The sequence below is a fragment of the Chiloscyllium punctatum genome, chromosome X (genome assembly GCF_047496795.1).
Source record: "Chiloscyllium punctatum isolate Juve2018m chromosome X, sChiPun1.3, whole genome shotgun sequence".
Classification (NCBI taxonomy): domain Eukaryota; kingdom Metazoa; phylum Chordata; class Chondrichthyes; order Orectolobiformes; family Hemiscylliidae; genus Chiloscyllium; species Chiloscyllium punctatum.
Window position 1 is genome coordinate 17,371,062 of NC_092791.1, and position 26,750 is coordinate 17,397,811.

At 41.4% G+C, this 26,750-nt stretch overlaps 2 protein-coding genes across 7 annotated transcripts in view; one reads left to right on the forward strand and one right to left on the reverse strand.

Moving 5' to 3' along the window:
• The window catches only part of dazap2 (DAZ associated protein 2), a 71,752-nt gene extending 62,088 nt beyond the window's left edge, over nt 1-9,664 (reverse strand). Inside the window, exon 1 of the mRNA XM_072567310.1 lies at nt 9,646-9,664. The gene's annotated coding sequence lies outside the window, so the exon portion shown is untranslated. The remainder of the gene's footprint in view (nt 1-9,645) is intronic.
• A 97-nt stretch (nt 9,665-9,761) lies between these two features.
• The window catches only part of pou6f1 (POU class 6 homeobox 1), a 131,552-nt gene continuing 114,563 nt past the window's right edge, over nt 9,762-26,750 (forward strand). For 2 of the 6 annotated variants that reach the window (XM_072567303.1, XM_072567304.1), the window contains exon 1: nt 9,763-10,186. The gene's annotated coding sequence lies outside the window, so the exon portion shown is untranslated. Of the gene's footprint in view, nt 10,187-26,750 lie in introns of all 6 variants that reach the window. The other 4 variants (XM_072567307.1, XM_072567306.1, XM_072567305.1 and 1 more) reach the window with 3 other exon arrangements.

The following is a 26,750-nucleotide window of genomic DNA, read 5'->3' on the forward strand; positions in this document are numbered from 1 at the left end:
AATTTCAGTTACATCACACTGTAAACTTTTGCTATAAATTCGGGTGCCTTACAATTGTGTCCTCCATAACCACCTGATGAAGGAGCGGCGCTCCGAAAGCTAGTGCTTCTAATTAAACCTGTTGGACTATAACCTGGTGTTGTGTGATTTTTAACTTAGCCCAATTGTAGAGTGGGTTTAAATGGAAAATATGATTTGTTAAAAGTGGTTGCTTTATATTTTGGAAATAAATTGTGTACAACTTGTGTGAAGGCGTATTTTTGTTTTGGTCACTGTCCATTTCTAGGTGAAAAAAAGGGCGGCACGGTGGCACAGTGGTTAGCACTGCTGCCTCACAGTGCTAGAGACCTGGGTTCAATTCCTGCCTCAGGCGACTGACTGTGTGGAGTTTGCATATTCTCTCCGTGTCTGTGTGGGTTTCCTCCGGGTGCTCCGGTTTCCTCCCACAGTCCAAAGATGTGCAGGTCAGGTGAATTGGCCATGCTAAATTGCCCATAGTGTTAGGTAAGGGGTAAATGTAGGGATATGGGTGGGTTGCGCTTCGGCAGGTCGGTGTGGACTTGTTGGGCCGAAAGGCCTGTTTCCACACTGTAAGTAATCTAATCTAAAATCTAAAAAAAATGCAGTACATTTAAAAGAAAACCTCCTATTTTACCAGGCCAGGCACAACATTTTGATTTCCTCAACCATATTATCCAATTCTTTTGCTATTATCTTATACAAATATGACCAGTTTTGTGGTATGGACCAGTACTTAGTGGGAATTAGGTTCATTCTACAGTTAATTTCACATAACCTCCTTGATGATTGAATAGGTAATGGAGCAGTATCATATAAATGAAGTTTCAGCCCCTTCTCAAGAGAGAAAATGGCCCAGAAGATTGGTGAGAAGGTGAAACAAGCTAAATTTGCTATTCAGAAACAGGACTTCTTGGTATCAAAGAATCTTGAATTCAGTCAGAAGCCATTGTAATGGAGGGCAACTCATGATGATGTATTGAGTCAATTATTTGAATTCATATTGTCTTCTGAAAGTCCCTCAAATTCTGTGATATTAGCTGCATTTCGAAGTGAGTTTGGGAATGGTGTGCACTATTATGTTGAATCTTGTTAATAGCTCACTGTAAGTGAGGTAATTGCTGACTCCCTATGTGTTAACCATCACGAGAACAGCATATTGAAGAAAGTACAGCATCTGGATTATATCAGATAACGTTTTCTTACAGGAACTACTGCTAGACTGTTGAGTCATAAGATTGAAAACAAAATACAACATTTTAAAAAGAAAGTTTTCATTATGTTATCATTGGGTGTGAGGTTCCTATTTTTGGTAAAGTGGATGAGATGATGGTTTTTGTCAATTGACTGAACTAATTGAATGAATAAACTGTACCTTTCCTGAGAATGGCTTTAATGTGAATGAAAGATATTAGTTAATAACAATGCATCTGCAATAATGGTTTTTGACAACTCTCAAGCTGCCAATGTAGTGTAAATATCAGAAGTTTTATACAATGTGCAACTGGAATAGAAAATAACTGATCAACAGAGAAAATCCAAAATCAGCGATGTAAACATGCTCAGCCCCCAGTGGCTGCCCTGCATTCATTGTTCAAGAATGATTTGATACTGGTAGTTCTGGATATAAGTTTGCTCGCTGAGCTGGAAGGTTCGTTTTCACACGTTTCATCACCGTACTAGGTAACATCATCAGTGAACCTCTGGTGTTCATGGCCTGTTTTCTATTTACGTGTTTAGGCTTCCTTGGGTTGGTGATGTCATTTCCTGTGGTGATTTCATTTCCTGTTCTTTTTCTCAGAGACTAGATGGTAAATGGGATCCAAGTCAATGTGTTTGTTGATAGAGTTCTGGTTGGAATGCCATGCTTCTAGGAATTCCATGTCTCTGTTTGGCTTTTCCTAGGGTGGATATGTTGTCCAAGTCAAAGTGGTGTCCTTCCTCAACTGTATGTAAGGATACTAGTGAGAGAGGGTCATGTCGTTTTGTGGCTAGTTCATGTTCATATATCCTGGTAGTTTCTATACTACATTATTTTGAATTGTTATGTTGGTACTCATGATACCAAAATGTGAAAATCAGACTTCAAAGTAACCAACAACAAGATTATTCATTTTGCATTGCTATCTGTCCACTCATATGAATATATCTCTTCATGGACACACATGTTTAACGAAGTAAAAACCTATTTGATAAGCTCAAAACAGAATTTTAAAAATTCCTCTACTGGAGGGCAGGGACTAGATGTTTAAGTGCTGTTTGAATGGTGAATGCAGAAATTAAATTGCTGACAGGTACGATCAACTATATTTTACAAGAAATACTGAATTTGTTTTAACTTTATGATTGTACTATAAAACACTGGGTTACAAAATTAGCTCCATGACCAGCCAGAACCGAATATGATGTATTGTTCTAGATCAAAACTTTCTGAAATGTCACAATATGTTGGTCCCAGAAAATAATTCTTAATTGAATCACTCTGGTCACTCTTTCAATACAGCTAATTCTGTCATTGCTTCCTCATGCTCCTGAAATCAACACATTTTCTGTAAGATTATTACAAAAACGAATTGTCAGTTGAACCATTGTGGCTCACCCATTCAGAAATACCCTTTGATCGCACAACCACAGCTACCTGCTGTGCCTTAGTGTATAAACAAACGTAGCCAGTAGTCATAGAACTAGACCAGCAATCCAGTGGTTGAGTGTTCATATCCTATAAAACTGAATTGCATACATCTGACCTTTAAAGCTACCAAATTGTCATAAACCTTAACTGGTTCACCAGTGTGCCTCAGAGAGGGAAGCTGCTACTTTTATCTGATCCATTCTACATGTGACTGTAGTCCTTCATTATGTAGCTGACTATAAATATTCTCAGAGCAACTACAAATGCTTAACAAATTCTCCTTGCCAAGAGCTCTTTTCGGTACTGCGAGTAAAAGGCACTGATGACACCCTGTGTGACTGGCTACTGTAAACTTTTCCTTCTCAGCGTCCTCAATCTGTATGCAGTCTTTGGCATGGTGACCACACCATCCTCTGCCGCCCCACCTCTCCTCTGTCATCCAGCTGCTCTCACCTGGTTCCATTCTTATCCAGCTCCTCATAACCAGGTAATTCCCCACAATGTCTTCTCTTCCTGCTCCTGTTCCCTCAAATAATCCCTCAAGGATCGATACTTGATCCCTCTCCTATTTCTCATCTCCCTGCTGCCCCTTTGAGATTCATCTGCAGACAGTGTTCGTTTTCACATGGACACAGTCCACCCCCAGCTCTACCTCACCATCGCCTCTCTCATCCGAGCCCTCCACTGATACTGAATTCTCAGAGAGCTGGATGAGCAGACCTTTCCAACAATTAAATATTGAAGAAACTGAAGCCATTGTTTTCAGTATGTGCTCCAAACTCAATTCCCTAACTACCAACTCCATCCGTCTCCCCGGTGACAAACCAAGAGTGAGCCAGTCTGTCCAAAACCTCGGTGTCATATTCGATCCTGACAAAAGCTTTCAACTTGTATTTGTGCCAACACAGAGAGTGCTCATTTCCACCTCTGTAATGCTGCCTGACCTCACCCTGGTCTCATCTCATCAGCTGCTGAAACCCTCATCCCCATCGTTACCTCAAGACTCTATTATTGCAAAACATTCTATCCTCTGGAAACTTTGAGGTCATTTAAAACTCTGCTGCCTGTGCCCTAACTCACAGTCAGTCCCATTCCCCTACCACATGCCCACCCCGTGCTCCCTGACCTACATTGCTACACTGGGAGGCAACACCTTGATTTTAAAATCCTCATCCTCATTTTCAAATCCCTCTACAGCCTCGAATGCCTCCTTCTCTCTAATCTCGTCCAATCCTCAACCCTGTATGATATCTGTGATCCTTGAATTCTGGCTGGTCTTCCAAAGCCATTGTCTTTGGTTGTTGCCAAACTTGGTTCTCCCGTTGCTGATGACATTCCCGTGTCTATAGCTGAATTAGACTATTCACAACTTCAGTGTCATGTTTGACCTGAGGTGAACTTCCAATCATACAGTTGAGCTATCATTTACAATGCCTATTTTCACTTCCATAACATCACCCCAACTCAGCTGCTGCTAAAGTCCTTACACATGCCTTTGATACCTCTAGACATAGTCTCCCTTCTTTCGGAAGGGTCTTGAAAGGCTTCAGAAAAGACTTACAAGGATGTTGCCAGGCTTGGAGGGCTTGAGTTAAAGGGAGTGACTGAATAGACTGGGGCTTTTTTTTCCCTGGAGGCTGAGGGGTGACCTTATGGAGGTTTATAAAATCATGAGGGGCATGGATAGGGTGAATAGCCAAGGAGTTTTCCCCAAGGTGGGGGGAGTCCAAAACTACAGGTTTCAGGTGAGCGGGGAAAGATATAAAAAGAACCTCAGGGGCAACGTTTTCACACAGCAGGTGGTGTGTGTTTCAAACAAGCTGCCAGAGTCGGTGAAGTATGATGGTTCGATTAGAGTATATCATTTAAAAGGTGTCTGGATGGGTATATGAATAGGAAGGTTTAGAGGGATATGGGCCAAATGCTGACAAACGGGATTAGATCAGTTCAGGATATATGATCAGTGCAGATGAATTGGACCAAACGATCTGTTTCCATGCTGTAAACACCATTACTCAACAATATCGCCACACTGACGATTGGTCTTCCACATTTTGCCTTCTGTAAACGTCAGGTCATTCAAAACATGGGCTGCCCAGGTCCTCATACATGAAGTCCTGATTATCTCTCACTGTTTTGCTCGCTGATCTTCTGATTCCCAGTCAAGCAACATCGCGATTTCATCTTTGTTTTCAAATTCCTCCATCTTTGCCCCCAATTCTAATCTTGTCTAGACCTACAATTCTCTGCAATGTCTGTTCTCCTTCAATTCAGCCTTCTTTCTTAGCCCCGATTTTAATTACTCCATCATTGGTGTCCATGGCTTCGGTTACCTAAGACCTAAAGCACTGTAATGTCCCAGAGATGTGGAGAAACAGATTGGGAAACAGATTTTGGAAAGGTGCAGAAGCTACAGGGTCGTAGTCATGGGCGACTTCAACTTCCCAAATATTGATTGGAAGCTCTTTAGATCAAGTAGATTGGATGGGGCGGTGTTTGTGCAGTGTGTCCAGGAAGCTTTTCTAACGCAGTATGTAGATTGTCCAACCAGAGGGGAGGCCATATTGGATTTGGTACTCGGTAATGAACCGGGACAAGTGGTGGGCTTGTCAGTGGGTGAACATTTTGGTGATGGTGACCACAATTCTGTGACTTTCACCTTGGTTATGGAGAGAGATAGGTGCGCACAACAAGGAAGTTTTTACAATTGGGGGAAGGGAAATTACGATGCTGTAAGACAGGATTTGAGGAGCATACGTTGGGAGCATAGGCTGTCAGGGAAGGATGTGGTGGAAATGTGGGACTTTTTCAAGGAGCAGATACGACGTGTCCTTGATATGTATGTACCGATCAGGCAGGAAAGAAATGGTCGTGTGAGGGAGCCTTGGTTGACGAGGGAGGTTGAATGTCTAGTAAAGAGGAAGAAGGAGGCTTACATAAGGTTGAGGAAACAGGGTTCAGACAGAGCAGTGGAGGGATACAGGATAGCCAGAAGGGACCTGAAGAAAGGGATTAGGAGAGCTAAGAGAGGGCATGAAAAATCCTTGGCTGATAGGATCAAGGATAACCCCAAGGCATTCTATGCGTATGTGAGAAACCTGAGAATGACGAGAACGAGGGTAGGTCCGATCAAGGACAGTGGTGGGAGACTGTGTATTGAGTCGGAAGAGATAGGAGAGGTCTTGAACAAGTACTTCTCTTCAGTATTTACAAACGAGAGGGACCGTATTGTTGAAGAGGAGAGTGTGAAACGGACTGATAAGCTAGAAGAGATACCTGTTAGGAAGGAAGATGTGTTGGACATTTTGAACAACTTGAGGATAGACATGTCCCCCGGGCCTGACGGGTTATATCCTAGGATTATGTGGGAAGCAAGAGAGGAAATTGCAGTACCGTTGGCAATGATCTTCTCGTCTTCACTGGCAACGGGGGTGGTACCAGGGGACTGGAGAGTAGCGAATGTTGTGCCCCTGTTCAAAAAAGGGAATAGGGATAACCCCGGGAATTACAGGCCAGTTAGTCTTACTTCTGTGGTAGGCAAAGTAATGGAAAGGGTACTGAGGGATAGGATTTACGAGTATCTGGAAAGACACTGCTTGATTAGGGACAGCCAGCACGGATTTGTGAAGGGTAGGTCTTGCCTTACAAGTCTTATTGAATTCTTCGAGGAGGTGACCAAGCATGTGGATGAGGGTAGAGCAGTGGATGTAGTGTACATGGATTTTAGTAAGGCATTTGATAAGGTTCCCCATGGTAGGCTTATGCGGAAAGTCAGGAGGCATGGGATAGAGGGAAATTTGGCCAATTGGATAGAAAACTGGCTAACCGGTCGAAGTCAGAGAGTGGTGCTGGATGGTAAATATTCAGCATGGAGCCCAGTTACAAGTGGAGTTCCGCAGGGATCAGTTCTGGGTCCTCTGCTGTTTGTAATTTTTATTAATGACTTAGATGAGGGAGTCGAAGGGTGGGTCAGTAAATTTGCAGATGATACAAAGATAGGTGGAGTTGTGGACAGTGAGGAGAGCTGTTGTCGGCTGCAGAGGGACTTAGATATGATGCAGAGCTGGGCTGAGGAGTGGCAGATGGAGTTCAACCCTGCCAAGTGTGAGGTTGTCCATTTTGGAAGAACAAATAAGAATGCGGAATACAGGGTTAATGGTAGGGTTCTTGGTCAGGTGGAGGAACAGAGGGATCTTGGGGTCTATGTACATAGATCTTTGAAGGTTGCCACGCAGGTGGATAGAGTTTGTAAGAAGGCCTATGGAGTATTATCGTTCATTAGCAGAGGGATTGAATTCAAGAGTCGTGAAGTGATGTTGCAGCTGTACAGGACTTTGGTTAGGCCACAGTTGGAGTACTGTGTGCAGTTCTGGTCGCCTCACTTTAGGAAAGATGTGGAAGCTTTGGAGAGGGTGCAGAGAAGATTTACCAGGATGTTGCCTGGAATGGAGAGTAGGTCGTACGAGGATAGGTTGAGAGTTCTCGGCCTTTTCTCGTTGGAACGGCAAAGGATGAGGGGTGACTTGATAGAGGTTTATAAGATGATCAGAGGAATAGATAGAGTAGTCAGTCAGAAACTTTTTCCCCGGGTACAACAGAGTGTTACAAGGGGACATAAATTTAAGGTGAAGGGTGGAAGGTATAGGGGAGATGTCAGGGGTGGGTTCTTTACCCAGAGAGTGGTGGGGGCATGGAATGCGTTGCCCGTGGGAGTGGTAGAGTCAGAATCATTGGCGACCTTTAAGCGGCATTTGGATAGGTACATGGATGGGTGCTTAATCTAGGATAGAAGTTCGGCACAACATCATGGGCCGAAGGGCCTGTTCTGTGCTGTATTGTTCTATGTTCTATGTTCTAATTACCTGCATCCTGAGTTTTATTTCCTCCACTAAGACATTCCTTAAAACCTAACTCTTTGACGAAAGTTTCGGGCATCTGCCCTAATATGTGGTTGTGTCAAATTTTGCTTAGTAACACTCCTCTGAAACACCTTGGGATGTTTCACTGCATAAAATGCAAGTTATTGGTGTGTTATAAACAGAAAAAGCCGGAATTAGAAGCAGGTGTTAATTCGGATTTCCAGCATCGGTAGTATTGTGTTTCTGCGCTGACTTTGTTGTAGCTTTGTTTTTTGCTTTTCTCAAATCTTTCCTACTGGCACTACTTAGCAGAACAACTGTTATGGAAATTCAATATGACTGAAAGAAAGAGTTAAGACATCAGCTGAAATATTCAAACAAGATCCAAGAGAAAGGACAAATTTCAGAGATGCGATGTGCACAAAATGAGGCTCTGCTGAAAACTGTTCTACCTAGGTATTACTGTGCCTTCCAATTGTGTCATCACCTTTCTGACCTGTTACAGATTCCTGGATGTTAACTCCACTAAAAATACTTCTGTCAGTGCATCTTTCAATACTCCCCTCTCAAGTAGCTTCTGAGCTTCAATCATTATACCAATCCCTGAACAAGGACAACATTCAATGATGCTCCATGCTTGTTCCACCCGACCTATATACTTACATATGACCACACATATTAGGAGCAGAACTAGGTCACTTGCATCTTTGAGCTCGTTCTTAATAAATGACAATCAGTACTCATAAAATCCCGTTGATTCCATCTCCAGTTTCAACATGGGACCAATGGAAAGAGTCCAGAGAAGGAGTCAAGCTCATTTCTTACTCATAGGGCTGAGGTATGAACATATATAAATATAAGAAGAGTTAGGAGTGTAAATAGACCATTCAACCTTTCAAGCATGTCCACCATTCAATAATCGCTAACGTTTGTTTTTCAAATTCCACATTCTCATCTATCCTCTAACTTGTGATATCCCATGTAACAAGAATCTATTTACTTTTGTATTAAAGATATGCGATCATAATGAATTTACTGCCTTCCGTGCCAAAGTTCCAAAGTCCCACGATTAGTTGAAGGATTCCTGTCCTTAAAATAAAAGACCTCTACTTGTTCTGGACAAATCCATAAGAGGAAACAAGATTTCGACATGATCTTGTCAAGACCATTTAGGATTAACAATTTTTGAGAAGATTTGTAGCTCAGGTTGATGATAAGTATGTAAGTTAACGCGCTGAGCTTGAAGATTCAAGCTAACTTCCATATTTACCATTTAGGATCTTACATACTTCAATCAAAACAACCCCTCACTCTTCTAAACTCCAGCCTGTCCAATCTTTCATCAGAAAACAACCTGCTCACTCCAATTATCACTCTCATGAACATTCTCTGAACCACCTCCAACACAATTAGATCCTTACTTAAATAACAAGACCAAGATGGCACACATTATACCACCACAGGAGCTGACTTTAATGCTGGACACCCTATTTATTTCCTGTTTATTATCAGGACCTCTTTCCATGCTATTAAAAGCTAACCCTGCTGATGTATTTGGGAATTGGCATCAATACATGTTTGCTCACCTATACAAAATATGTAGTGCTCCTATATACATATTTATATAATAATTAATTACTATCATTTTATAGATTATTTACACTGTGGAAACAGGCCCTTCGGCCCAACAAGTCCACACCGACCCACCCCAAGCCCATTCCCCTAACACTACGGGCAATTTAGCATGGCCAATTTACCTGACGTGCACATTTTTGGACTGTGGGAGGAAAGCGGAGCACCTGGAGGAAACCCACGCAGACTCGGGGAGAATGTGCAAACTCTGCACAGTCCTGAGGCAGGAATTGAACCCAGGTCTCTGGCGCTGTGAGACAGCAGTGCTAACTGCTGTGCCACCCACCACACCCATGGACTTCTAAACATGAATAATGAATCCATATATAGCTTACTATTGTTTAGATTGTTTTTAAAAAATCATCAAAGCAAATCTCAAAATTCTGACGGTAGGCTGCCTGTTTTCTTCTTCCCACAGATTCTGCCTGGACCTGCTGAATATTTTAAGCATGTTTCTGTATTCAAAATAAATATCAAAACTGACAGCGCATTCACAGTTCTCACATTAGCTTGTCAGTCCGAGACCTGGCGACCTTTGCTAGCTCTGTGTGTCACATGCTCCCAGTTGAAGTGGTTCGCAGAGACGTTGTCCCTTTAAGGAGGAAAGAGCGCCATCTGTCCTCGCAGATCGGAAAGGCAACATCAACATTTTTTTGTCGTATGCAGACTCGCCTTTGCATAAATTATGTTCATAACGTAGTGCTTAACGAGCAATGTTTATCGAAGCTGGTGGCTTTTTAATTACAAAGGAAGCATCGGCAAGACAATTTCCTTAAGAGTTTAGGACCGCCAAACGTTTCCATGATAATGGTGAAAACTGTGAAGAAATAATAAAATATTCCTCAAGGCCCATCTTTTCTAAAAAAAACGATGCAAATATTCCTCCGTTAATCAATAGACTTGCCGTTCGTCTTAAATTGAAAACAAAACTCGACTTTTTTTCCCCCCCTTGTAACTTGCTTCAAAAGAATTGTTGGCAAACAAGCTGGTGAAAAGCGGACAGTTTCCGGGCTACTTTCTGCAGCTGAAAGATTAAAAACTAACGGTAAGTAGATGCAGGTAATCCTGGGTGGAGTTGGGGGAGGGAGCAAGCTTTTTCTTTTATATCTGTGTGAGAGTGTGTGCACACATCTCCGAGAAAGAGGTGAGAAGTGGCGGGGAGGAGGACGGAGGTTGTGTCGCCTCATTTGGATTTTTTTCTCCGCCATTAGCATAATTTATAAATTTATGGCAGCAAAGAGCAGCGGCCGATTCTTCTCAAGCGAATCGGCCGCTTGACGTCTTCCGGTAGAGCTGGAGTGCGCGCCATAAACCTATTTTTTTTTGCCGGGGTTGGTATGGAGGGAAATATCATTCTTTCCTCCTCCATCTATTTCCCGAACATTCAAAAAAATAGAGAGAGAGAGAGAGAGAGAGAGAGTGGGGGGAGGGGGGAATGCATCTGAGGCCCCGGGAAAACCGAAAGCTCGCGCAGGCAAGCGAGAGGCTGCGCATGCGCGACGCTTGTAACGGCCAAACTCAAGTTCGGTGTTGAAAAAAAAGGAAGAAAATATCTTCGTCCCAATCCGCTAATTGAAAAGTTGAATTATCTCATGTTTTGAATTGCATGACATGAAGCAGGAAGTTAGTGCAGGAGCCCTTGAATTTTACTTGAATGAAGCGCCCTTTTTTAATTTTAAAGTTCTCAACATACTGTCTGAGGAGAAATCTGTTTCTAGGGGAAGACGTCCTCCATATGCTGTGGTGGTGAACTGTGCTGCATTCATGCTAATTGGGAAAAAGGATCGTGGATAGGGGTAATTTGTGCATTGTTTAAAAGAAAACCCACTTGTTTTAATCTACTTCGAACCATTAAAAGAAAAATAAAACAAAATCCTGCACAAGTATGAGAGAAATTTGGATGGAAATTTAGTGAACGGTGATTTGTAGATGGAAACTACAGAAAAAAACAAATCTCTGCATTCAATAGGGTACATCCTTTTCCAATGCAATCCAGCCAAGTATTAGGGACCTTGCCAGTGAGAACTTTGTGATGAAAAGATAACTCAGAATGATGCACTTAATAAATGGATGCGAGGTCTCTCCCTCGTACCCGTCCAGATATTCTAAGTGGTCATTTATTTTGTGCTAGCCAGAGATAGTAGTATTAGTCAGACACAATGCACTTTCTTTGTTTTTTGAGAATTCATGCCAGTAAAGTGACAATGTAAAAACATTGTTAGACAAACTGTAACTGATTATTTTATAAGTTATTTCAATACTGTAGTAGACAACTAATTGGTTACTTCTGAGGAGTTTTTGAGTGATTTATATAACGTTAGTATCAATGCAGTATGGAAGTTCACTAGTTTCTAAGTCGACAAAAAATGATTTGGAAGTTTAAATTATAAATGTAATGAGAAAATAAAAATAAATATGATAAAGACACTCAGTGATGTTTGAATTGTCATAATGTGTCCTGTCGTAAGCAGGGCCATGTAGTTTGCAATCTTTCACGTAAACTTCAAATTACATAGTCGTACAGCACGGAAACAGACCCTTTGGTCCCACCAGTCCATGTCAACCATAATCCCAAACTAAGCTAGTCCCACCTGCCTGCTCCTGGCCCATATCCCTCCAAACATTATCCAAATGTCTTTTAAATGTTGTAATTGCACTCACATCCCCAACTTCCTGTGGAAGTTCATTTCACATGCAAACCACCCTCTGTGTTTAAAAAAAACATATTGCCCCCATGTCTTTTTAAAATCTCATCTCACCTTAAAAATGTGCCCCCTAGTTTTGAAATTCCTCCATCCAAGGGAAAGGACTGCGACCATTAACTCTGTATACACTCCTCATTATTCTGTAAACTTCTTTCAGGTCGCCTCTCAACCTTCTACGATCCAGTGAAAAAAATCTCAGCCTATCCAGTCTTTCCTTATAACTCAAACCTTGCATTCCTGGCAGCGTCCTAAATCTCTTCTTAACCCTCTTCAGCTTAATAATATCCTTCCTATAACTGGGTAACCAGAACTGGACACATATTTCAGAATAGGCCTCACCAATGTCCAATACAACATCAGCGTGACATCTCAATTCCTATACTCAAAAGACTGAGCAATGAAGGCAAGTGTTGTCAAAAACCTTTTTTAAACAAAAACCTTTTTTAAACACCCTATCTGTATGTGACGCAAACTTCAAAGAATTATTTACCTGCACCACCAGGTGTTTCTGTTCTACAAGTCTCAAGAGGGAGAGGGGCCAGCAGGAGGTCATTTTACACATCAGTACCAACGACATAGGAAGGGAAAAGGTTGAAATTCTGAAGGGAGCTTACAGAGAGCTAGGCAGGAATTTAAGAAGGTCCTTGAGAGTAGTAATACCTGGATTACTCCTGGTGCTACGAGCCAGTGAGGGCAGGAATAGGAGGATAGAGCAGGCGAATGCTTGGCCGAGGAGCTGGTGTATGGAAAAAGGATTCAAATTTTTTGGATCATTGAAATTTCTTTTGGGGTAGAAGTGTACAAGAAGGACGGATTGCATATAAATTGGAAGGGGACTAATATGCTGGCAGGGAGATTTGCTAGAGCTGCTCGGGAGGATTTAAACTAGTACGATTGGGTTGGGACCCAGGGAGATAGTGAGGAAAGAGATCAATCTGAGACCGGTACAGTTGAGAACAGAAAACAAGGTAGGACTGATAAATTAAACTGCATTTATTTCAATGCAAGAGGCCTAACAGGGAAGACAGATGAACTCAGGACATGGGGCTGGGGTATCACAACAATTACAGAAACATGGCCCAGGGTCGGACAGGACGGCTGGAAAATGGGAAGCATTCAGAAATTAGATAATGAGAATCCAGAGACAGTATATTCCTGTTAGGGTGAAAGGAAAGGCTGGTAGGTATAGGGAATGCTGGATGTCTAAAGAAATTGAGGGTTTGGTTCAGAAAAAGAAGGAAGCATATGTCAGGTATAGACAGGATAGATCAAGTGAATCCTCAGAAGCGTATAAGGCAGCAGAAGTATACTTAAGAGGGAAATCAGGAGGGAAAAAGGGGACATGAGATAGTTTTGGCAAATAGAGTTAAGGAGAATCCAAAGGGATTTTACAAATACTACAAGGACAAAAGGGTAACTAGGGAGAGAATAGGGTCCCTCAAAGGTCAGCAAGCGGCCTTTGTATGGAAATGCAGGAGATGGGGGGATACTAAATGAGTATTTTGCATCAGTATTTACTGTGGAAAAGGACATGGAAGATATGGAATGTAGGGAAATAGATGGTGACATCTTGAAAAATGTCCATATTACAGAGGAGGAAGTGCTGGATGTCTTGAAACGCATAAAAGTGGATAAATCCCCAGGTATACCCTAGAGCTCTGTGGGATGCTAGGGAAGTGATTGCTGGGCCTCTTGCTGAGATATTTGTATCATCGATAGTCACAGGTGAGGTACCGGAAGACAGGAGGTTGGCTAACGTGGTGCCAGTATTTAAGAAAGGTGGTAAGGACAAGCCAGGGTACTATAGTCCGGTGAGCCTGACGTCAGAAGTGAGCAAGTTGTTGGAGGGAATCCTGAGGGACAGGATGTACATGTATTTGGAAAGGCAAGGACTGATTAGGGATAGTCAGCATGGCTTTGTGCGTGGGAAATCATGTCTCACAAACTTGATTGAGTTTTTTGAAGAAGTAACAAAGAGGACTGAGTGGTAGATGTGATCTATATGGACTTCAGTAAGGCATTCGACAGGGTTCCCCATGGGATACTGGTGAGCAAGGTTAGATCTTGTGGAATATAGGGAGAACTAGCCATTTGGATACAGAACTGGCTCAAAGGTAGAAGGTGGTGATGGAGGGTTGCTTTTCAGATTGGAGGCCTGTGACCAGTGGAGTGCCACAAGGATTGGTGCTGGGTCCACTACATTTCATCATTTATGTAAATGATTTGGATGCGAGCATAAGAGGTACAGTTAGTAAGTTTGCAGATGACACCAAAATTGGAGGTGTAGTGCACAGCGAAAAAGGTTACCTCACATTACAATGGAATCTTGATCAGATGGGCCAATGGGCTGAGAAGTGGCAGATGGAGTTTAATTTAGATAAATGTGAGGTGCTGCATTTTGGGAAAGCAAATCTTAGCAGGACTTGTGCACTTGGTTGTGGGGTCCTAGGGAGTATTGTTGAGCAGAGAGACCTTGGAGTGCAGTTTCATAGCTCCTTGAAAGTGGAGTCGCAGGTAGATAGGATAGTGAAGAAGGCGTTTGGTATGCTTTCCTTTATTGGTCAGAATATTGAGTACAGGAGTTGGGAAGTCATGTTGCAGCTGTACAGGACATTGGTTAGGCCACTGTGTTGGAATATTGTGTGCAAGTCTGGTCTCCTTCCTATCGGAAGGATGTTGTGAAAGTTGAAAGGGTTCAGAAAAGATTTACAAGGATATTGCCAGGGTTGGAGGATTTGAGTTATTGGGAGAGGTTGAATAGGCTGGGGTTGTTTTCCCTGGAGCATCGGAGGCTAAGGTTTGTAAAATCATGAGGGGCGTGGATAGGATAAATAGACAAAGTCTTTTCCCTGGGGTGGGGGAGTCCAGAACTAGAGGGCATAGGTTTAGGGTGAGAGGGGAAAGATATAAAAGAGACCTAAGGGGCAACCTTTTCACGCAGAGGGTGTATGTGTATGGAATGAGCTGCCAGAGGAAGTGGTGGAGGCTGGTACAATTGCAACATTTAAGAGGTATCTGGATGGGTATATGAATAGGAAGGGTTTGGAGAGATATGGGCCAGGTGCTGGCAGATGGGACTAGATTGGGTTGGAATATCTGGTTGGTATGGACAGCTTGGACCGAAGGGTCTGTTTCCGTGCTGCACAGCTCTATGACTCTATGGTTACCCAAGGCCCTTTCTTTAATACTATAAGTCCTACCCTTGTTTGTTGTATCAAAATGCAATACAATACTTGCATTTATCTAGATTGAACTCTATCTGCAATTTTTCAGCCAATTGACCCATTTGATCAAGATCTCTTTGTAATTTTAGAAAACCTTCTACATTGTCTACTATGCTACCAATTTTGGTGTCATCGCAAATTTACTGACCATGCCTTCTGAATTCTCATCCAAATGTCTTTGAGTTCAAAGGGAAGCTGCAGTCATTTGGATGGAACCATACTCAAACCGTATATAGATAGTTGAGAAAACCATCTAAAGCTGGAGCTGTGGATTAAAAGCAATTTCTGTGAACTGTTACTGGTAGCCAGGGTGAAAACTGTTTCTCGCTGTAACAAGAGGTAATAAATATTTTTTGAAGGGGTCAGTGAAGGTTTTGGCAAGGGCTTTCCACTGAGAAGTTATTTAATATTCTCATCTGTATTGCAAGATTTAATAAGTCTTCAGAATTGGTTTTCTTTTGATGTAGATATCTCTTTGGAGAAAATAAATAAAGAACCCTGCTTTCTGCTTTTACTTTGTCATCTTTTGCAATGCAGTTAGTAGTTGTTACAAATTTATAAATAATGCCAGTACGATCGGTTGATCAGTATCAATCCATGGCAAGTTGATACTGTTGTCAACAGCATGATAAAATGCTGATTGACCACATGTAAGGCTATGAGTCATTTAAAAACAATGCAGACAAAAAAATCCAAAAGGGTCACATCACATAGCTGTATCTCTGATGCCACTGCAATACAAACAAAACATTGTCCCTTATATCATTCCTTTTCTCAGTAACCTGCCTGGGGATCATGCCAGCATTGTATTGCCAATGTATTGCACCTGGCCCATATCCCTCCAAACCCTTCCTATTCATATACCCACCCAAATGCCTCTTAAATGTTGCAATTGTACCAGCTTTCACCACTCCCCCTGTCAGCTCATTCCATACACGCAACACCTAAAGTTGCCTCTTAGGTCTCTTTTATATCTTTCCCCTCTTGCCCTTTAGTTCTGGACTCCCCCACCCCAGGGAAAATACTTTGTCTATTTATCCTATCCATTAGAGTGAATTATTATTTAATTTTGAGCGAAAAAGCTACAAATCTTTTCAGTTTGGTCAAAACAATAATTTTGCCAGTATGATAGCAACAGGAAAGGAGCTGTTAAGATTAAATTCAGTTTCAAAATTTGGATACAAATGTTAATTTCATAGTAGCCACGATTCATCAGTGGATAAAGAAGAAATACAGATATTTTGTTTTTTCTTCCATAAAGTTTTCTTTGCAATTTTTACATAACGTAGCCCTAGCAGCTTTCTTTTGGAGAAATAATATTTGGATTGTATTGTGAACATTTCTCATCTGTGCACATATTGCTCACAAACACCTCAATTTAAGAAGGACTTCAAAAATGTTACTAAAATGGTTGAGACCAATGATTAAGTGCTCTGTGGAATTCTGACCATATTTACAGGTTCATTGTTTTGGCAAAATCTGTATTGAGTCATAGAGATGTACAGCATGGAAACAGACCCTCCGGTCCAACGTGTCCATGCCGACCAGATATCCCAACCCAATCTAGTCCCTCTTGCCAGCGCCTGGCCCATATCCCTCCAAACCCTTCCTCTTCATATACCCACCCAAATGCCTTTTAAATGTTGCAATTGTGCCAGCTTTCACCACTTCCCCGGCAGCTCATTCACACGCACCACCCTCTGCATGAAAAAGTTGCCTCTTAGGTCTCTTTTATATCTTTCCCCTCTCACCCTAAACCTATGCCCTTTAGTTCTGGACTCCCCCACCCCAGGGAAAATACTTTTGTCTATTTATCCTATCCATTCCCCTCATGAATTTATAAACATCTACAAGGTCACCCCTCAGCCTCTGACGCTCCAGGGAAAATAGCCCTAACCTATTCAATCTCTCCTGATAGCTCAAACCCTCCAACCCTGGCAACATCCTTGTAAATCTTTTCTGAGCCCTTTCAAGTTTCACATCATCTTTCTGATAGGAAGGAGACCAGAATTGCATACAATATTCCAAAAGTGGCCTAACCAATGTCCTGTACAGCTGCAACATGACCTCCCGACTCCAATACTCAATACTCGGACCAATAAAGGAAAGCATGCCGAATGCCTTCTTCACTATCCTATCTACCTGTGACTCCACTTTCAAGGAGCTGGTGAAATAATATGTCAATTTAAAAGAACATTACATTGCATGTACAAGCATAATGTCTTGTATTGCCTGATAGGAAGAGAAATGTGGGCTTTGAAGTGGTAAGGCAGCATTCTGATCCTGCCCACTATTTTAACAGAAAAATGAATCTACTCAAGCACTAACATAAATAATGCTGGCACAAGAATGAGGGCAGATAGAAATTGGATTAACTGCTGGCGTGAGAGTGAATCACAACAAAGAGATGGAGTAATATCAGAAAACAGGGGTTGTTGGGAGGAGGGAACTACCCACGTTATTGGGCTGTAATGCAGTTCATTCTCAACGTAATGTTACGACTTATTTCCAAGTTGTGCAAAGTATGGATTGGTAACCCTTTAGTACAGATATGTCAACACATGGGCTTGAATACATTTTGAACAGTGATCCACATAATAGTCCTGCTTTTGGAGTATTACAAAAATGTATGTAGGTTTTGAGATAGAATCCCTATAGTGTGGAAACAGGCCGTTCAGCCCAACAAGTCCACACCAACCCTCCAAAGAGTAATCCCCCCAGACCCAAATCTCTACCCTATTATTCTATATTTTCCCCTGACTAATGAACCTAACCTACACATCCCTGAACACTATGGGCAATTTAGCATGGCCAATTCACCTAACCTACACATCTTTGGATTGTAGGAAGAAACCCATGCAGACAACAAGGAGAACGTGCAAACTGCACACAGGCAGTCAGCCGAGGCTGGAATTGAACCTGGGTCCCAGGCATTGTAAGGCAGCAATGCTAACCACTGAGCCACCGTGCTGCCAATAGTTATTTGTTTGTAAGTCAAGAGAAATTGCAACAAGGTGGGAGTAATGCATATTAGTTGTGAAATAAACAAACCTTGCAATTAAGTAATCACTTGATATTTCCAACATGCATATGAAGATTTACTGCAATGATAATTCAGACTGGGATGAGGGGGAAACCTTTTACAGAGACAGTTAGCTCCCTTTCAGAACTGCTGTGGGTGGACCTATACCACACAGACTGCAGTGTCTCAAAAAAAAATGTCTGCCATCACCTTCTGAAGGGCAACTAGAGATGTGCCATAAATGGTGACCTGGAGCTCTGGAATATACTGACTAGTGATTTGAATGTGAGGAGGTGATTTCTTGACTGATAAGGCTGATTAGTCTGTGCCTTGGTACTTCAAACATGATGCTAAATATTTAATTGATAACAGATGGAAATAAATGTGGAGGCAGCTTCTACGGTCATGAGGGGTCTGCAGGGTGCTTAATAAATATTAATCATGTTCTTGGTTTGTGATCTGACACTGTAGTGTGGGCTTTGCCTCCATCAGGGTAATTATGCCTGTGGGGGTAATGCTTACGTTGTCTCCCATAATAAAACAACTGGAGAAGAAGAGTCACATTGGACTCAACATAATTTTGTTTCTCTCTTCATAGCTGCTGCTTGGCCTGCTGAGATTTTATTTCAGATTTCCAGCATCCACGGTATTTTGCTTTTACGTAAGAACTAGATATGGGTGATGTGGCATTGAAAGATTCTGAGGGAGCTTGGCAGAGTGGATGTTGAGAAGCTGTTTCTATTATTGAGAGAATCTTGAACTGGGGAGGGGAAACAACACAATTACAGAATAAGCAGACACTCATTTAAAACTAGGAGAAAGTGAGGATGCAGATGCTGGAGATCAGAGTCAAAAAGTATGGTGCTGGAAAAGCACAGCTGATCAGGCAGCATCCGAGGAGCAGGAGAGTCGACATTTTGAGCATAACGCTTCATCAGGACAGCACAAGCATTCCTGACGAAGAGCTTATGCTCAAACATTGACTCTCCTGCTCCTTGGATGCTGCCTGGCTGGCTGTGCTTTTCCAGCACCACATTCATTTCAGACTGAGATGCAGAGGAACCTCTCCTCCCAGGGGCAGTGAATGTCTGGAATTCTCTATCCCAGAGAGTTGTGGAGCTAGATCGTCAAAGAGGTGGTGGATAGATTTTTAAATACTGTGGAGTTGAGGGCTCTGATGAGCTGGCAGGGAAGAGGAGTTGAGGGCTGGAGCAGATCAGCCATGATCTTATTGAACAGTGCCACCGAATATTACTCCTACTCCTAATCCTTATGCTCTTATGTTACATTCTTTGTCAATGTTGTCAACAGAGATATTTAACAAAACCTGAGTCCATGAGAAAAAAAGAAACCATTTAATGTGCAGACTTGCTTGTCATTGGGCTACAGCAGAGAGCATCAGTTGTTGATTCTCTGAGCAAAAAGAATTGATAGGCTAGATAGAAACTACTTCATTTGGTAAGGGAATGAAGAGCAAAAGGACAAAATCATAACATTGGAGTTCAAGAGGGAAATCAAGAAGCACGTTGGCAAGCAAAGGACAGTGGAAATCTGGAACTCTTCTGTGCACACTGGTCAATTGAAATTTGGATTTTTTTTTGACTTGGATAAGGGTATCAAGGAATATGGAGCAAAGGTTGGTGGTAAATGGTGTTAGTTGAGGTACAGGTCAGCTGTGATCTAATTGAATCCTAGTCCTGTACCTATTTGCCTGTGATTCTTGGGTGACCGGATGACCTGTAAGTGAACTGCATCTCTGTCTTTCACACCTACATCACACTGTTGATAGGATCTAGCATTGTGTTACCTACTTTTCATGTATTAAAAGTGTTTTGGTGATTCAGATGCCATTCAGTAAGTTGGATCAGATCCAGATCTCGTCTGTTTTCTTCCAAGACAACCATGGTCTGTCCAGTCGTGCACCTTTTTGTTCTGTTGACAGACTCAAAGTGCTGTTAAATCCAGATAGTTAATGAAGCCAGTAGACTTTACAGAAATCCATGTACTCTGAGCTTGTGCATCCCAGGACATTGAATCATAAAATTATGATAGTGCGGAGTGAAACCATTCAGCACATCGTGTCAAATTTGGCTCTCTACAAGAGCAACTCAGCTAGTCCTGCTAGTCTGTTTCTTACCTTGCCCCACAGCTTTGTAATTTTTATTTCTTCACGCTATTGTTCAATTTCCTATGAAAGACAAAATTGAATCTGCCTTCTCTATACATTCGGGCAGTGTATTAAAGATCTAACCACTCAATGCATAAAATACCTTGACCAAGTGGATTTTGAAAGATGTTTCCTCTTGTGGGAGAATCTAGAACTAGGGATCATAGTTAAAAAATAAAAGGGAACTCCATTTAAAACAGAGGAGGAAGCTTTTTCTTCTCTCGCAGACAGACAGTTAAGAGTCTTTAGAATTCCCTTTCTCAAAAGACAGTGGATGCAAAATCTTTAAATATTTTTAAAGCAGAGGCAGATGGATTACTGACTATCGAGGACGGAAGATTATTGAGGAATATGCAGGAATGTCGAGGTTAAAGAGAGATCAGCCACAAACATATTGAATAGTGGAGCAAGTTCTAAGAGTGGAGTGACTAGTTCTAGGTTCTCCCACAAGAGGAAACTTCTTGTGCCTTGTTTGTATGCTTGCAACGGTTTTCTTTCGTGTCGCCAATCACCCTAAATTGTTGTGCTCTAGTTCTCACCCCCTTCTACCCATGGGAACAGTGTTTCCCTGTCTAATCTGTGAAAACCTATTGATTATAAACCTCTCTGTCAAATGTCCTCTCAATCTTCTCTTCTCCAAAGAGACCAGCCCCAGCTACACAGTTTATTGACTTAACTGAAGTTCCTCATCCCCGGAATCATTATTGTAAGCTCTTTCTGCATTATCTCTAAAGCCTTTGCATCCTTACTAAATGTATTGCCCAGAACTAGACAGAATACAGCAGTTGAATTGTATCCTTCAGTTTTTAATTGCCTCCCCTTGTTCTTTCCAACAAAGAACTCCACTTTTCCCTGCATAAAGTTTCATTTGCAGCATGTCTACTTGTTCCACCAACCTATCTATGTTCTATTGAAGGCTAGCAGTATCCTCCTCACAATTCACAATAATTTTTAAATTTTTTGTCACCTGCAAATATTTAAATTGTCCCTTTTGTACCAAAATGTACGTCATTAATGTTGTATCAAGAAAAGCAGCGCCAACTTCCCTAGTGTTTGGAGAACCTCATTTCAATTGGATAAACAGTTGTTCAGTTTGTAACTTTGCTTGCTGAGCTGGCAGCCTAGCCAGCTTGTCCTTTATAATGCAAACCTTCTAGTCCTGGCGACATCCTGGTGAATCTTTTCTGAACCCTCCCCAATTCAATAATATCCTTCCGATAGCAGGACTAGAACAGCACTCCAAAAGTTGCCTCCCTAGTATCTTGTACAACTTCACCATAGCCAGAGAAGATAGTAATGGGACAGGTAAAGAAACGGAAGATGTGCCCAGAGGGGATGACAATTGAAGGCAATGAACAGTTTGCTGTTTGAAAGCATAAGCGAGAAAATCAAGGTCAAGGCTGCATGCAAAGAAAATGAAGGAAAATGGGGGAGCAGAGGTTACAGTCTGAGATTGTTGGACTCCGTTGTCATACTTCAATAATCTGGACATGTGGAACATAAATTTGAAATTTGATCCTTTCTCATTTTCTTTAAAGCAATGGACACCTTGCTTTTAAAACAAAATGCAGTTGAGAAATCAGATAACCCTTTTCTGTCAATATATGTAGAACTACAGAAGGCCCGAGAACTGGTCTTCCAGTCTGGACAAGATAGTAAAATGCAAACCAGCTTTCAAACTGATTCATGAGATTTTATCAAAGTACAACAAACCTTTTCAGTAGCTACCTTATTGAAATAATGTTAGAAATTAGTTCACACTACAGACTTACAGAGACTGAGTTTTAGAGTGGAATTTCAAAGAATGCATGTGATCAAATTCTTTCCATTACAAAGATTTCTGAATGCTTGCAACTCAAAGACTATTGTGTGTCCAAGGCCTAAGTTGTCAGAAATCATTTGAAAGGACAATGAGATACAGGTACAGTGGTCATCTGATAGAAATCAGGTTTCCGATGAGAGAAATTTTCTAGGCAGAAAGAACAGGCTGAGATCAGCAAAGGAACAGGACCTCGCTTGAGATCATCAATAGGCAGAGAACGCAGGCTAGCCTTTGCCTACTTATTTGAAAAACCAAGCCAAGATTTTGCTTTGGGGTTTAACTCCTCCTTGACTGGAGAGAAGCAAGAGAAATCTGCTACTGTAGCAATAAACTACGTGCATCTGTCTCCATCAACCTTCAGGCTCTCTTTCTTCAGTGCACCAAAAAGGAAATACAGGCCTGCAACATTTCAAGAGTTAATCTGAGGCAAAGTAAATGAAACTATGAACTTTTAGACTTTTAAGACCCAGGTATATGTTACCTTGTTTGCTGGCTAATCTTTAACTCTCAGTTGGCGTTGCAAAAACTGGTCATTGTCACATTGCTGTTTGTATAGTCTTGCTGTGTGCAAAGGGTTGCTGCATTTTCTGCATTAGAACAGTAAATAACTTCAAAAGTACTACATAAAGCACTTGGGTGTCCTGTGGTTGTAAACCGTTTGCAAGATTCACTACACAAATTTCCCAAAGCTTTTGCAACAGCACCATCCAATCTTGCAGCCTTTACGGCCTAGAAGGGCAAGGGGAGCAGATACAGGGAGCACCACCTACAAATTCCCCTCCAGTCACACACCATCCTGACTTGGAAATATGTCATCATTCCTTCAATGTCAGTAGGTCCTAGTATTCTTTCCCTAACAGTGTTGAGAGTGGACCTATGCCACATGGACTGAAGCAGTTCAAGAAGCAGCTCCTCACCCCCAACTGGGATAGAGGACAGATGTTGGCTTTGTGAACGAAGCTCACATTTCGTGAAGAAATTTATTTTTAAAAAACCTCTGAACTATTCAGATTAGCTGAAATGAAGTTGTTTTCTGATCTTGTTCACTGCTGTGGGGCTGGTTAGCTCAATTGGCTGGTTTGTGATGCAGAGTAATGCCAACAGTATGAGTTCAATTCCTGTACCAGCTGAGGTCACCATAAAGGTCCCACCTTCTCAACTCACCCTGAGGCATGATGACCCTCTGATAAAACCACCAGCAATCGCCTCTCTCTAATGTGAGCGTGATGGGACGATGGCTACTTCATATTGCTGTGTTCTTGGTCTAAAATAGATGAGTTGCTAAATTCAGCTAAGTATGTCAGTAATATTGAACCTGAAATCCCAGTATCTAATCTGTATTGGTTAAGAGTATCAAATATTTTTTTTTCTCACACAGGAACATTTGATGTTTTGCACTGGGATCCACCATTCATGTCCAAAGATTTATAAGAAGACTAAATTAAGACTAAGTACACCACAAAATTCAACCTAAATTTGAATCTCTAAAATCTGGTTTCCATCCCTGCTGCACCGTTTCTCAATATTCCACCAGTGGTTCAAATTTAATATGTTCATCTCTGTGTCGAAATTGTTTCTTGGCCTTGCCACTACCAATCGTTTGTACCACTTTTCAAACTCAGCTCATTCCTTGACTCTGGCCTTTTGCGTATTTCCCCTCTTGCTGCCCTATTTTCTATTTTATAATTTATTCCTATGATCTGTTTTGCTGGACATTTTATTTATTTACTTTTCAAACTTGTTTTTCCTCAGAACTTTCTTTACTTTTATTTTAATTTATTGTGAAGGCGCCTAAGCGTGGCAATGGTGCACGCTTTTCACTATATTTTTATATTGGATACACATTACAATAACTGATTCAATAAACATGTGCTGAAGAATCTTGACCTCGGTACTTTGTACCTGAGATGATGCCATAAGTGATGACTTGTCAAGCTTTCACTGTTGAAAGCTTTGTTGAAATGTTGTTAATAATGGTCAGTGATAGCATTCTAACCTCGAGTCAGCAGACCAGCGTGGAAACAAGCCCTTCGGCCCAACAGAATCTTGTCTACTTCAATGCGATCACCTCTTTTTTTTCTTCCAAAATCCAGGTAATGTAGGCCCAATTTACTCAGCTTCTTATCATAGGACGACCCTCTCATTCCAGGACCAATCTGGTGAATCTTGGTATATCCTTTCATAAATACAGAGACAAAAATTAGTTGTGGTGTGATCTCACCAACTCCTTTCACTACTTTTACATTTGTTTATTCCACTAGGTGGATTACAAATCATGATGGCCTTTCTTCTCTTGCCTCAGTCTCTGGATGCCATTCTCCTTCAAATCATTTTGCATTGCGTTCATCCACCCATTTCCTTCTTGGTCTTCCTCTTTCCTGGTATGGCCCACTCCAATATCCTTCTCATATATTTGATCTTCAAGGTGTCATTAGACCTGCTAATCTCTTGTCCTGAGCTGTCTTGGATATTTCAGTCACCCTAACTTTCCCCCCGGATGCTGTTCTTCCGGGCTCAGTCTCTTGAAGTGTGCACCATTTGAAGCAAAACTTTTTTAATCTTGTCAGTCCCTTGCAATAACAGCCAACATGCCATTTGCCGCCTTAATTGCTTGCTGTGCCTTCATACTAACTTTGTATTCCTTGTCTGAATAAACTTGAGTCCCTCCGAACTGCAATGTTTAGACATCTCACACCTTTTAAAAATACTCTCCTTGCCTATTCCTGCCAAAGTGAATAACCTCACACTTCCACTTTATACTGCAGCTACCACCTTGCTGCCCACTCACTTAACTGTATCTTTTTAAGGTGACTTTCTGTCCACCTTGTAGCTTATACTCCCACCTAGCTTTGTATCATCAGCAAATTTACATACGTTACTCTTTGCCACTTTGTCTAATTCATTCATACAAGTTATAAATAACTGCAGTCCTGGCACTCCAATAATAAGCCCTGCCAACTTGTAAATTCCCTATTTATTCCACATTGTAAAGATTTAATTTTTTTATTTCTTTATTTTGGATTATAGACTAAAATGGGAAATTCTTCGAGGAGAAAGTGAGGACTGCAGATGCTGGAGATCAGAGCTGAAAATGTGTTGCTGGAAAAGTGCAGCAGGTCAGGCAGCATCCAAGGAACAGGAGAATCGATGTTTCGTGCCCAAAACGTCGATTCTCCTGTTCCTTGGATGCTGCTTGACCTGCTGCGCTTTTCCAGCAACAAATTTTCAGCTAAAATGGGAAATTGACTGTTTAAACCAAGAATTGTGGAATAAGTAGCACTATTAAAGACAAGTTACTTGAACTCATTGTGAGTTGTGTTTACACTGTTGCTTTGTCTCAGCAGTGAGGAGGATATCTAAGATGACATGGCACTGGGGGTGCGGAAGGGGTGGGTGTGCAGATTATACTTCACTGAGTGATGGGCTGCTGATTTGGTTTGTATCATAGGGACTAGCTGTGGATGCCAGAAGTTATAAGAATGGTGACAATTCCCTGATCGGGCAGGTGAACAGCTGCTGTGTTTACAGTACAGGGGCAGAGCTTCCAGACAGCAAGAAAGACAAGGTCCAACTCTCTTGCCAAAGACTAGAAGACAGCTAGATATTCTTTCCCAGCATTTGCTGTAAACTGTTGCCACTTACCAGTGATTGAATAACTTTGCAATTAGTGTGCCCTGTGTCTTCGGCAAAAAATTGAAATAACTTGGAAATAAGAGAATCGAAGAATAGGAGGTCCTGGTACTATTGAATGGTATCTCCCCAGTATCGTTTTCTCCACCCATAATATCCATGTGTGTTTGTTTCTGTGTCTGTCTGTCTGTATGTATGTTTAGAGGTTTAAGAATGAGGTTAGAGACTCAACTATTAGAGTAGGAAGATAATTCATATGTTTGTTTGCCTGTGGTTGGAATTGATGTCTTTGTAATAAACAGTTTATTGTTAAGTACAGGAAACTGGTCAGTGTTTACTGTTAACCTGAGACAGGTAAAGACTTTGAGTACTTTGATTAAATCATTAACTTTTGTGACCACCCCAGGAGCAATGAGGCTCAAGAATCAGCGCTCTTTTCCAAGTGTATTGTGACAAGGCATTGGGGACTGTTGTGGGATTATGTTGAAATAGACTATGGAAATTTTGTTGTGGTATTAATAAGTGATATAGGATTAAGAATTGTGTAATTAAAAAATGAAGTATAACTGTATTTAATGATGCAGTAAGATCATCATTACTTGTGAACAATCTGGCTGGCCCTGGGGAAAAAAAAGCTTTACATTAGTGAAGTACCAAATTTCTCATTAATACAAAAATGTTCTATTTTATTTTAAATTTTTTTTATTTTTGGAAACATTTGTCAACTTGTACTGGACTGTCATACATTGATCCAAATTATTATTCCACTGTCTCTAAAATGGTTAAGAATTGGAACAATTACCTTAACTGTAATCACTCTTCATGCTGATTAACTGCTTAGCTTGCTTGGTGAAAGACTATTGCTGGGCACCAGAGATCCTCTAGAACATAGATCAAAGCTAAAGTAACATTGGGAAAGGGAAAAGTCTATGTCACGGAGATGATGGACGTTTGTGAATAACTTCCTTTGAGCTCAGCAACGAGTGTTGTTATTTCCCCTATGAGCACAAAATCTGGGCCATGACCAAGTATATTCATC